Genomic DNA, 12,800 nt, shown 5'->3' with positions numbered 1-12,800 from the left:
GACACGCACCGCTGGGCCAGGGCATGCATACAAATGAACAGATCCGGGCCAGGGCATGTGTACTACTGCGGTACATTGCGACACGGAAGTAGTACAGGGCCAGGCTGGTACTAGATGTTCGCGCGAGCAGCTCGCCTATGAGGTGAGCTGTTCACATACATCTCAACTAGGGATTAGGCGCAAACTTCCTGACGTCCTCTTCTAGGATAGATATAGTGGTTTGCAAAAATATTCGGCCCCCTTGAAGTTTTCCACATTTTGTCATATTACTGCCACAAAAATGAATCAATTTTATAGGAATTCCACGTGAAAGACCAATACAAAGTGGTGTACTTGTAAGAAGTGGAACGAAAATAATACAGGATTCCAAATATTTTTTACAAATAAATAACTGCAAAGTGGGGTATGCGTAATTATTCAGCCCCCTTTGGTCTGAGTGCAGTCAGTTGCCCATAGACATTGCCTGATGAGTGCTAATAACTAAATAGAGTGCACCTGTGTGTAATCTAATGTCAGTACAAATACAGCTGCTCTGTGACGGCCTCAGAGGTTGTTTAAAAGAATATTGGGAGCAACAACACCATGAAGTCCAAAGAACACACCAGACAGGTCAGGGATAAAGTTATTGAGAAATTTAAAGCAAGCTTAGGCTACAAAAAGATTTCCAAAGCCTTGAACATCCCACGAAGCTCTGTTCAAGCGATCATTCAGAATTGGAAGGAGTATGGCACATAAACCTATCAAGACAAGGCCGTCCACCTAAACTCACAGGCCGAAACAAGGAGAGCGCTGATGAGAAATGCAGTCAAAAGGCCAATGATGACTCTGGACGAGCTGCAGAGATCTACAGCTCAGGTGGGGGAATGTGTCCATAGGACAACTATTAGTCGTGCACTGCACAAAGTTGGCCTTTATGGAAGAGTGGCAAGATGAAAGCCATTGTTAACAGAAAAACATAAGAAGTCCCGTTTGCAGTTTGCCACAAGCCATGTGGAGGACACAGCAAACATGTGGAAGAAGGTGCTCTGGTCAGATGAGACCAAAATGGAACTTTTTGGCCAAAATGCAAAACGCTATGTGTGGCGGAAAATTAACATTGCACATCACTCTGAACACACCATCCCCACTGTCAAATATGGTGGTGGCAGCATCATGCTCTGGGGGTGCTTCTCTTCAGCAGGGACAGGGAAGCTGGTCAGAGTTGATGGGAAGATGGATGGAGCCAAATACAGGGCAATCTTGAAAGAAAACCTCTTGGAGTCTGCAAAAGACTTGAGACTGGGGCGGAGGTTCACCTTCCAACAGGACAATGACCCTAAACATTAAGCCAGGGCAACCATGGAATGGTTTAAAACAAAACATATCCATGTGTTAGAATGGCTCAGTCAAAGTCCAGATCTAAATCCAATCGAGAATCTGTGGCAAGATCTGAAAACTGCTGTTCACAAACGCTGTCCAACTAATTTGACTGAGCTGGAGCTGTTTTGCAAAGAAGAATGGGCAAGGATTTCAGTCTCTAGATGTGCAAAGCTGGTAGAGACATACCCTAAAAGACTGGCAGTTGTAATTGCAGCAAAAGGTGGTTCTACAAAGTATTGACTCAGGGGGCTGAATAATTACACACACCCAACTTTGCAGTGGTTTCTTTTAAATGTTTGGAATCATGTATGATTTTCGTTCCACTTCTCACGTGTACACCACTTTGTATCCGTCTTTCACGTGGAATTCCAATAAAATTGATTCATGTTTGTGGCAGTAATATGACAAAGTGTGAAAAACTTCAAGGGGGCCGAATACTTTTGCAAACCACTGTAGTGCATCATACCAATCGCACAAGGGAGCTAACGTACTGTATCCATGCGCACCATGCACATACACCAGCATAAGCTGTGTGCATGCTGACAAAAAATAAAGACAGGGGAAGGAGGGAGTGCACTGGATTAAAACCCTGGCCACAAGGGTCAGCAACAAGAAAAAAAACACATACATCCAGGCACATCGCCATCATCTAGTTAGGACATTTAAATAAGTAATTAAGGAAAGGGAGGTGCTAAAGGGGGTGTGGCCAGAAATATAGCAAAAAAAAAAAAAAAAAAAAAAACAACCCTTGAACACTCACATGCCATTGTTCAAACAAATGCATTCACAGATTCACTCATCCAGGCACCACTGATATCCCTACAGCTAAGTTAAAAGCCTGGGTCTTGGTTTTTTTTTTTTTCAAGAATTAAAAATAGGAACTGCAGAGATATGTAGTAGAATGTAGAAAATAATACAGGATCATGGGAGTCCGCACATATGGCAAAACCGGGCATCTGCCCGACCCTGGCCGCCCGCTGCCCCCCCTAGCCGCGTGCCCGTGCAGCTAGCAGGAGGGGAGCAGTGCAGAGAAGAGGGAGCGCTATGGGCACAGCGGGGAAGGGCGGACGTCTCCCGCCCTTCCCTCACCTTAGGGGGCTCTCCCTCCCTCGCTCTCCCCTCCGGAACGAAGTGTGCAGCGGCTGGGCAGCGGGCGGAACTTACCTCGTCTCGCTCCTGCGCCGGAAATTCTGGTGCCGCACTCTGGTCTGGATCAGACCAGAGTAGCGGCTTATCCATCCGGCGCCTGCGACAAGACGAGGTAAGTTCCGCCCGCTGCCCAGGCGCTGCACACTTTGTTCCGGAGGGGAGAGGGAGGGAGAGCCCTCTAAGGTGAGTGCCCATAGCTCTCCCTCTTCTTTGCGCTGCTCCCCTCCTGCTGGGGAACACCTGGCTACTTATTCTGGGGACATATACCCCTGACTACATATACTGGGCACATATACCCCTGACTACATATACTGGGCACATATACCCCTGACTACATATACTGGGCACATATACCCCTGACTACATATACTGGGCACATATACCCCTGACTACATATACTGGGCACATATACCCCTGGCTACATATACTGGGCACATATACCTCTGGCTACATATACTGGGCACATATACCCCTGCCTACATATACTGGGCACATATACCCCTGCCTACATATACTGGGCACATATACCCCTGACTACATATACTGGGCACATATACCCCTGGCTATATATACTGGGCACATATACCCCTGCCTACATATATTGGGCACATATACCCCTGCCTACATATACTGGGCACATATACCCCTGCCTACATATACTGGGCACATATACCCCTGCCTACATATACTGGGCACATATCCACCTGGCTACATATACTGGGCACATATACACCTGGCTATATATACTGGGCACATATACCCCTGCCTATATATACTGGGCACATATCCCCCTGCCTACATATACTGGGCACATATACCCCTGGCTATATATACTGGGCACATATACCCCTGCCTACATATACTGGGCACATATACCCTTGACTACATATACTGGGCACATATACCCCTGGCTACATATACTGGGCACATATACCCCTGACTACATATACTGGGCACATATACCCTTGACTACATATACTGGGCACATATACCCCTGACTACATATACTGGGCACATATACCCTTGCCTACATATACTGGGCACATATACCCTTGCCTACATATACTGGGCACATATACCCCTGCCTACATATACTGGGCACATATACCTCTGGCTACATATACTAGGTACATATACCCCTGCCTACATTTATTGGGCACATATACCCCTGGCTACCTGTTCTGGGGACATCTCTACCCCTGGCTACCAGTTCTGGGGACATCTATACCGCTGGCCACCTATTCTGGGGACACCTATAGACCTAGGGCTACCTATTTTTGGGGAACCACTGCTGTCAGATTGAGTGTATTTTGGGGAACTGCTGCCAGGTGAGAGGTGTCTACCATATTAAGGGGTCATTCTGCCTATTAATGTGAAATGCTGTCTATTTATGTGCCTCATGACTGCTGAATTTGTCTTGTTGGGGGCCTTATGGTTACTGATTGTCTTGTTGGGGGGCCTCATAATTTGTTGGGGACCTCAAGATTGCTGAATTTGTCTTGTTGGGGGCCTCATGATTGCTGAATTTGTCTTGTTGGGGGTCACATGATTGCTAACTGCGAGACTATGGAAAAAGCTGAATCATCATCATATGAGACAATAGCATTAAAGTGACTCTGTAACAAAAATTACAACGTTTTTTCTACCATCCTACAAGTTCCTAAACCTATTCTAATCTGTTCTGGCTCACTGCAGCACTTTGTACTATCACGGCCTCTGTAATAAATCAATGTATCTTTCCCTTGTCAGACTTGTCGGCCTGTGTCTGGAAGGCTGCCAACTCTTCCGTGCTGGTCTGTCCCTCTATGCACACTCCAGTGTGTGTTTTATTTACATAAGCCAGCAGCTTCTCTGCTATCTTATCAGTAATAGAAGAGAGCTGGATAAAAATCCTCCTCTGTTAGGCTGTGAAAGTAGCTGGCTGACACATACTGAGGAATTACAAACACAGGCACATGCAGAGCTGTCTGCAGGAAGCCTGTAATGTTCAGTGCATGAGAGAAGAAGGGGACAGTAGGTAAACACACAAATGATCTTTTGAGATTCAAAAGGAAAGCTGTATACAGCCTGCTTGTGTATGGATGTATTTTCTATGTGTGGACATATTGTACATCAATCTACTTCCTGTTTTGGTGGCCATTTTGTTTGTTTATAAACAAACTTTTTAAAACTGTTTTTGACTACTTTTAATGCGGCGGGGAGCGGCGAAATTGTGACAGAGGGTAATAGGAGATGTCCCCTAACACACTGGTATGTTTACTTTTGTGCGATTTTAACAATACAGATTCTCTTTAAACCTACTTTTTCCGCTTTTTAAAACAGAAAATGAAACTGGGAGGTTCTAAAAAAATGAATACATTTTTCAGGAGTAGGATGGATGAAATTGTTTATCTTCACAGTTTATTTTCAGCTTGGATTTTCCATAATGTTCATGCATGAGTTAAAACGTTTGTATGTATTTAGTTTAAATTGCTGTCGGCACTTTGATAGTAAAGTGACATTGCGGTTTGGACACTCGACCTCCAAAAGGTTCGCCACCACTTTCCTAATCTAATGTCCCACCATTGCGTAGTTCATGTAAACTTGTCTCGACCCACGACCAGGACAGGTATAGCTGTGTGTCATCGGCGTAGCAGTGGTACGTCAGGCCATGACGTTGGATAAGTGTACCGAGTGGCAGCATGTAGATTGCAAACAGCAGAGGGGATAAGATTGATCCTTGTGGCACTCCGAACTGTAGAGGTGCAGGTTTGGACATTATATAGGACCTAGGGATACTCTCTGTGTTCTGTCAGTCAGGAATGATCTGAACCACTGGAGGACTTATCCACTGATGCCACAGTACTCCTGCAGTCTGTTAAGCAGGATTTCATGGTCAACTGTATCAAAAGCCGCTGAGAGATCCAACAGGATTAGGATGGAGCATTCCCCTCTGTCCCTTGCCATGAGCAGGTCGTTGCAGACTTCGATGAGGGCTGTTTCACAGCTGTGGTGTTTCTTAAAGCCAGATTGTAGAGGGTCCAGGATGTTGTTTACTGACAGCCTGGTTTCAAGTTGCAGATAGACAGCCTTTTCAATAACTTTACCTAAGAAGGGGAGGTTGGAGACAGGTCTGTAGCTGCTCATAGCATCTGGATCCATGGAAGGTTTTTTAAGAAGGGGCTTGATGATTCCTTCTTTTAGAGAGGTAGGAAACCTCCCTGCTTACAGAGAGCAATTTACTATTTTGTGAAATGCTGGACCAAGCAGGTCAGGGCATTTCAGCATATATTTAGTTGGTCCAGGGTCCAGGTCGCAGGTTGTCTGGCGGAGACGACGGAGGATGTCTGAGATCTCTTTCTCACTGATACTTTTGAAGTCAGTCCAGGGCGTTAGGTTGTTTTTGCAACTATTTCCAGGAGTTGAATAAGTCTTAGGTGCTGTAAACTGAATGAGAGACCGAATAGAGGATACTTTGTCAGCAAAGTAGCAAGCAAATTTCTCGCATAGCTCCTTTGAGGGAGTTATAGTAGGTTTTAGACAGGATGGGTTTACACAACTGACAATTAATTAATCAGCAGCTTGCAAGTCTAACTAGCCCCTTTACATTTTGGTGTTCTGATGGACCTAAACTTGCATAGAAGGCCCATTTTTTGCTCAATTCTAATGTGAAGGAAGTCTAGCATTTTGCATCAAGTACAGCATAACAAGCGCCAAACAAGGTTGGCAGCATAATGGTGTAAGGATGTTTTGTAATTAATGGCAGAATTATGAATTTGTGTACTGCACGGGAAAATACTGAAGGGAAATGTTTAGTCTAAGCTTAAAGTGAACCGAGCACCATTTTTACCACCCAGGCCATCTCAATAGCCAGGCCATCTCATTAAATATGCTTGCCAACAATGTGGCTCATTAAAAAAAAAACTTGTTTACATTTAACAGTTTAGGAGAGGGTTTTATTAGCCTACAGCCAAACCTGCGGAAATTTCAGCCAGATAAGAACTGAAGGAATTATTTTATTACACACATAAGCAGAGAGCAAACAGAAGCTTTCATCATCAGGGGGTGGAGGTGAGGGTAAGATAAAACACTATGCTTCAATGAGTTCAGAGAAGCCACAGATTCTATCTTCACAATTTCCCACGAATAAATAATGGGAAGATAGAAGGGGGGGGGGGGGGGCATGGCAGCTTCTATAGTTATTCTATAGTTCTATAGTTATTAGAAAGCAGGAAAAAAAGTGGTGCTTGGTTCCTTTTAATTCTCACTGATGCCTGTTATAATTTTCTGAAATCTATACATTAGTTTCCAGGCAATTGGAGACAAAGGCCCATATGCAATTAACTTTTTCACCTGAGTTTTCTCCTAGGAGATAATTTTTCAACTTCTTTCTAAAAAAAAAAAACTTTTCAGCATTTTGTAATATAAAAAAAAATACCAAAAAATATTGTCAAAATTATTTTGAGTATTTTCTTGCTTGCTGGTGGCTTAACCGGTTCAGCACCGCAGTCCGAAAATCTCATGCATCCGAGCAACGTTTACCTCCCATTCATTCGCCTATAACTTTATTGCTACTTATCACAATGAATTGATCTAGATCTTGTTTTTTCCGCCACTAATTAGGCTTTCTTTGGGTAGTACATTTTGCTAAGATTTATTTTTTTCTAAATCCATTTTAACAGGAAGATTAAGAAAGAAATGAAAAAAAAATCATTATTTCTCAGTTTTAAGTCATTATAGTTTGAAATTAATATACGCTACCGTAATTAAAACTCATGTATTTTATTTGCCCATCTGTCCCGATTATTACACCGTTTAACCACTTCCCGACCGCCGTACATACAATTGGCGGCCGGGAAGTGCACCCCGCAAGGACCGCCGTAGAGACAAATGGGGGCGGTCCTTGTAGGGGCATGGGCGGAGCGATCGCGTCATCCGTGACGCGATCCTCCGCCTCCGCCTGGCGCCGCTCACCCGCCGCAACATCCCGCCGGCCATACGGAAGCGCCGGCAGGATGTTAACCCGACGATCGCCGCATACAAAGTGTATAATACACTTTGTAATGTTTACAAAGTGTATTATACAGGCTGCCTCCTGCCCTGGTGGTCCCAGTGTCCGAGGGACCACCAGGGCAGGCTGCAGCCACCCTAGTCTGCACCAAGCACACTGATTTCCCCCCCCCCTGCCCCAGATCGCCCACAGCACCCATCAGACCCCCCCCCCCTGCCCACCCCCCAGACCCCTGTTTGCACCCAATCACCCCCCTAATCACCCATCAATCACTCCCTGTCACTATCTGTCAACGCTATTTTTTTTTATCCCCCGCCTGCCCCCTCCTGATCACCCCCCCACCCCTCAGATTCTCCCCAGACCCCCCTCCCAGACCCCCCCCCCCATGTACTGTATGCATCTATCCCCCCTGATCACCTGTCAATCACCCATCAATCACCCCCTGTCACTGCCACCCATCAATCAGCCCCTAACCTGCCCCTTGCGGGCAATCTGATCACCCCCCCCCCCACACCAATAGATCGCCCGCAGATCCGACATCAGATCACCTCCCAAATCCATTGTTTACATCTATTCTCTCCTCTAAACACCCACTAATTACCCATCAATCACCCATCAATCAACCCCTATCACCACCTGTCACTTTTACCTATCAGATCAGACCCTAATCTGCCCCTTGCGGGCACCCAATCACCCGCCCACACGCTCAGATTGCCCTCTGACCCCCCCTTATCAATTCACCAGTGCATTAATTACATCTGTTCTTCCCTGTAATAACCCACTGATCACCTGTCAATCACCTGCCAATCACCCATCACCCATCAATCACCCCCTGTCACCCCGTCACTGCCACCCATCAATCAGCCCCTAACCTGCCCCTTGCGGGCAATCTGATCACCCACCCACACCATTAGATCGCCCGCAAACCCGCCGTCAGATTACCTCCCAAATGTATTGTTTACATCTGTTATCTTCTCTAAACACCCACTAATTACCCATCAATCACCCCCTATCACCACCTGTCACTGTTACCTATCAGATCAGACCCTAATCTGCCCCTTGCGGGCACCCAATCACCCGCCCACACGCTCAGATTGCCCTCAGACCCCCCCCCCCCCTTATCAAATCGCCAGTGCATTAATTACATCTGTCCTTCCCTGTAATAACCCACTGATCACCTGTCAATCACCTGCCAATCACCTATCACCCATCAATCACCCCCTGTCACTGCCACCCAACAATCAGCCCCTAACCTGCCCCTTGCGGGCAATCTGATCACCCACCCACACCAATAGATCGCCCGCAGATCCGACATCAGATCACCACCCAAGCGCAGCGTTTACATCTATTCTCTCCTCTAAACACCCACTAATTACCCATCAATCACCCATCAATCACCCCCTATCACCACCTGTCACTGTTACCCATCAGATCAGATCCTAATCTGCCCCTTTGCGGGCACCCAATCACCCGCCTACACGCTCAGATTGCCCTCAGACCCCCCCTTATCAATTCGCCAGGGCATTATTTACATCTGTCCTTCCCTGTAATAACCCACTGATCACCTGTCAATCACCCATCAATCACTCGCTGTCACTGCCACCCATCAATCACCCCCTGTCACTGCCACCCATCAATCAGCCCCTAACCTGCCCCTTGTGGGCAATCTGATCACCCACCCACACCAATAGATCGCCCGCAGATCCGACATCAGATCACCTCCCAAATCCATTGTTTACATCTATTCTCTCCTCTAAACACCCACTAATTACCCATCAATCACCCATCAATCAACCCCTATCACCACCTGTCACTTTTACCTATCAGATCAGACCCTAATCTGCCCCTTGCGGGCACCCAATCACCCGCCCACACGCTCAGATTGCCCTCTGACCCCCCCTTATCAATTCACCAGTGCATTAATTACATCTGTTCTTCCCTGTAATAACCCACTGATCACCTGTCAATCACCTGCCAATCACCCATCAATCACCCCCTGTCACCCCGTCACTGCCACCCATCAATCAGCCCCTAACCTGCCCCTTGCGGGCAATCTGATCACCCACCCACACCATTAGATCGCCCGCAAACCCGCCGTCAGATTACCTCCCAAATGTATTGTTTACATCTGTTATCTTCTCTAAACACCCACTAATTACCCATCAATCACCCCCTATCACCACCTGTCACTGTTACCTATCAGATCAGACCCTAATCTGCCCCTTGCGGGCACCCAATCACCCGCCCACACGCTCAGATTGCCCTCAGACCCCCCCCCCCCCTTATCAAATCGCCAGTGCATTAATTACATCTGTCCTTCCCTGTAATAACCCACTGATCACCTGTCAATCACCTGCCAATCACCTATCACCCATCAATCACCCCCTGTCACTGCCACCCAACAATCAGCCCCTAACCTGCCCCTTGCGGGCAATCTGATCACCCACCCACACCAATAGATCGCCCGCAGATCCGACATCAGATCACCACCCAAGCGCAGCGTTTACATCTATTCTCTCCTCTAAACACCCACTAATTACCCATCAATCACCCATCAATCACCCCCTATCACCACCTGTCACTGTTACCCATCAGATCAGATCCTAATCTGCCCCTTTGCGGGCACCCAATCACCCGCCTACACGCTCAGATTGCCCTCAGACCCCCCCTTATCAATTCGCCAGGGCATTATTTACATCTGTCCTTCCCTGTAATAACCCACTGATCACCTGTCAATCACCCATCAATCACTCGCTGTCACTGCCACCCATCAATCACCCCCTGTCACTGCCACCCATCAATCAGCCCCTAACCTGCCCCTTGTGGGCAATCTGATCACCCACCCACACCAATAGATCACCCGCAGATCCGACGTCCGATCACCTCCCAAGTGCAGTGTTTACATCTGTTCTCTACCCTAAACACCCACTAATTACCCATCAATCACCCCCTGTCACTGCTACCTATCAGATTAGACCCCTATCTGCCCCTAGGGCACTCAATCACCCGCCCACACCCTCAGAATGCCCTCAGACCCCAGCCCTGATCACCTCGCCAGTGCATTGCTTGCATCTATTCCCCCTCTAATCACACCTTGAGACACCCATCAATCACCTCCTGTCACCCCCTAGCACACCTACCCATCAGATCAGGCCCTAATTTGCCCCGTGTGGGCTCCTGATTACTCGGCCAAACCCTCAGATCCCCCTCAGACCCCCTTCCGATCACCTCCCCAGTGCATTCATTGCATCTATTTTCCCCTCTAACCACCCCCATCAATCACCTCCTGTCACCCCCCTAGCACTCCTATCCATCAGATCAGGCCCAATACAACCTGTCATCTAAAAGGCCACCCTGCTTATGACCGGTTCCACAAAATTCGCCCCCTCATAGACCACCTGTCATCAAAATTTGCAGATGCTTATACCCCTGAACAGTCATTTTGAGGCATTTGGTTTCCAGACTACTCACGGTTTTGGGCCCGTAAAATGCCAGGGCAGTATAGGAACCCCACAAGTGACCCCATTTTAGAAAAAAAGACACCCCAAGGTATTCTGTTAGGTGTATGACGAGTTCATAGAAGATTTTATTTTTTGTGAAAAGTTAGCGGAAATTGATTTTTATTGTTTTTTTTTCCCAAAGTGTCATTTTTCACTAACTTGTGACAAAAAATAAAATCATCTATGAACTCACCATACACCTAACGGAATACCTTGGGGTGTCTTCTTTCTAAAATGGGGTCACTAGTGGGGTTCCTATACTGCCCTGGCATTTTAGGGGCCCTAAACCGCGAGGAGTAGTCTAGAAAACAAATGCCTCAAAATGACCTGTGAATAGGACGTTGGGCCCCTAAGCGCACCTAGGCTGCAAAAAAGTGTCACACGTGGTACCGCCGTACTCAGGAAAAGTAGTATAATGTGTTTTGGGGTGTATTTTTACACATACCCATGCTGGGTGGGAGAAATTTCTATGTAAATGGACAATTGTGTGTAAAAAAAATCAAACAATTGTCATTTACAGAGATATTTCTCCCACTTAGCATGGGTATGTGTAAAAATACACCCCAAAACGCATTATACTACTTCTCCTGAGTACGGCGGTACCACATGTGTGGCACTTTTTTACACCCTAAGTACGCTAAGGGGCCCAAAGTCCAATGCCTTTAGGATTTCACAGGTCATTTTGCGACATTTGGTTTCAAGACTACCCCTCACGGTTTAGGGCCCCTAAAATGCCAGGGCAGTATAGGAACCCCACAAATGACCCCATTCTAGAAAGAAGACACCCAAAGGTATTCCGTACGGAGTATGGTGAGTTCATAGAAGATTTTATTTTTTGTCACAAGTTAGCAGAAAATGACACTTTGTGAAAAAAAAAAAATCAAATCAATTTCCGCTAACTTGTGACAAAAAAATAAAAACTTCTATGAACTCACCATACTCCTAACGGAATACCTTGGGGTGTCTTCTTTCTAAAATGGGGTCATTAGTGGGGTTCCTATACTGTCCTGGCATTTTAGGGGCCCTAAACCGTGAGGAGTAGTCTTGAAACCAAATGTCGCAAAATGACCTGTGAAATCCTAAAGGTACTCATTGGACTTTGGGCCCCTTAGCGTACTTAGGGTGTAAAAAAGTGCCACACATGTGGTACCGCCGTACTCAGGAGAAGTAGTATAATGCGTTTTGGGGTGTATTTTTACACATACCCATGCTGGGTGGGAGAAATACCTCTGTAAATGACAATCTTTTGATTTTTTTACACACAATTGTCCATTTACAGAGGTATTTCTCCCACCCAGCATGGGTATGTGTAAAAATACACCCCAAAACACATTGTACTACTTCTCCCGAGTACGGCGATACCACGTGTGGCACTTTTTTGCACCCTAACTGCGCTAAAGGGTCCAAAGTCCAATGAGTACCTTTAGGATTTCACAGGTCATTTTGAGAAATTTCGTTTCAAGACTACTCCTCACGGTTTAGGGCCCCTAAAATGCCAGGGCAGTATAGGAACCCCACAAATGACCCCATTTTAGAAAGAAGACACCCCAAGGTATTCCGTTAGTAGTATAGCGAGTTCATAGAAGAATTTATTTTTTGTCACAAGTTAGCGGAAATTGATTTTAATTGTGTTTTTTCACAAAGTGTCATTTTCCGCTAACTTGTGACAAAAAATAAAATCTATGAACTCACCATACTCCTAACGGAATACCTTGGGGTGTCTTCTTTCTAAAATGGGGTCATTTGTGGGGTTCCTATACTGCCCTGGCATTTTAGGGGCCCTAAACCGTGAGGAGTAGTCT

At 46.3% G+C, this 12,800-nt stretch overlaps 1 protein-coding gene across 1 annotated transcript in view; it reads right to left on the bottom strand.

Annotated features, from left to right (window-relative positions):
* FUOM (fucose mutarotase) overlaps nt 1–12,800 on the bottom strand; it is a 75,629-nt gene that overhangs the window by 44,593 nt on the left and 18,236 nt on the right. The gene's annotated exons all lie outside the window — the stretch shown is intronic.

Source organism: Hyperolius riggenbachi, chromosome 10 (assembly GCF_040937935.1).
Source record: "Hyperolius riggenbachi isolate aHypRig1 chromosome 10, aHypRig1.pri, whole genome shotgun sequence".
NCBI lineage: Eukaryota > Metazoa > Chordata > Amphibia > Anura > Hyperoliidae > Hyperolius > Hyperolius riggenbachi.
This window is presented reverse-complemented; position numbering and strand designations above follow the sequence as displayed.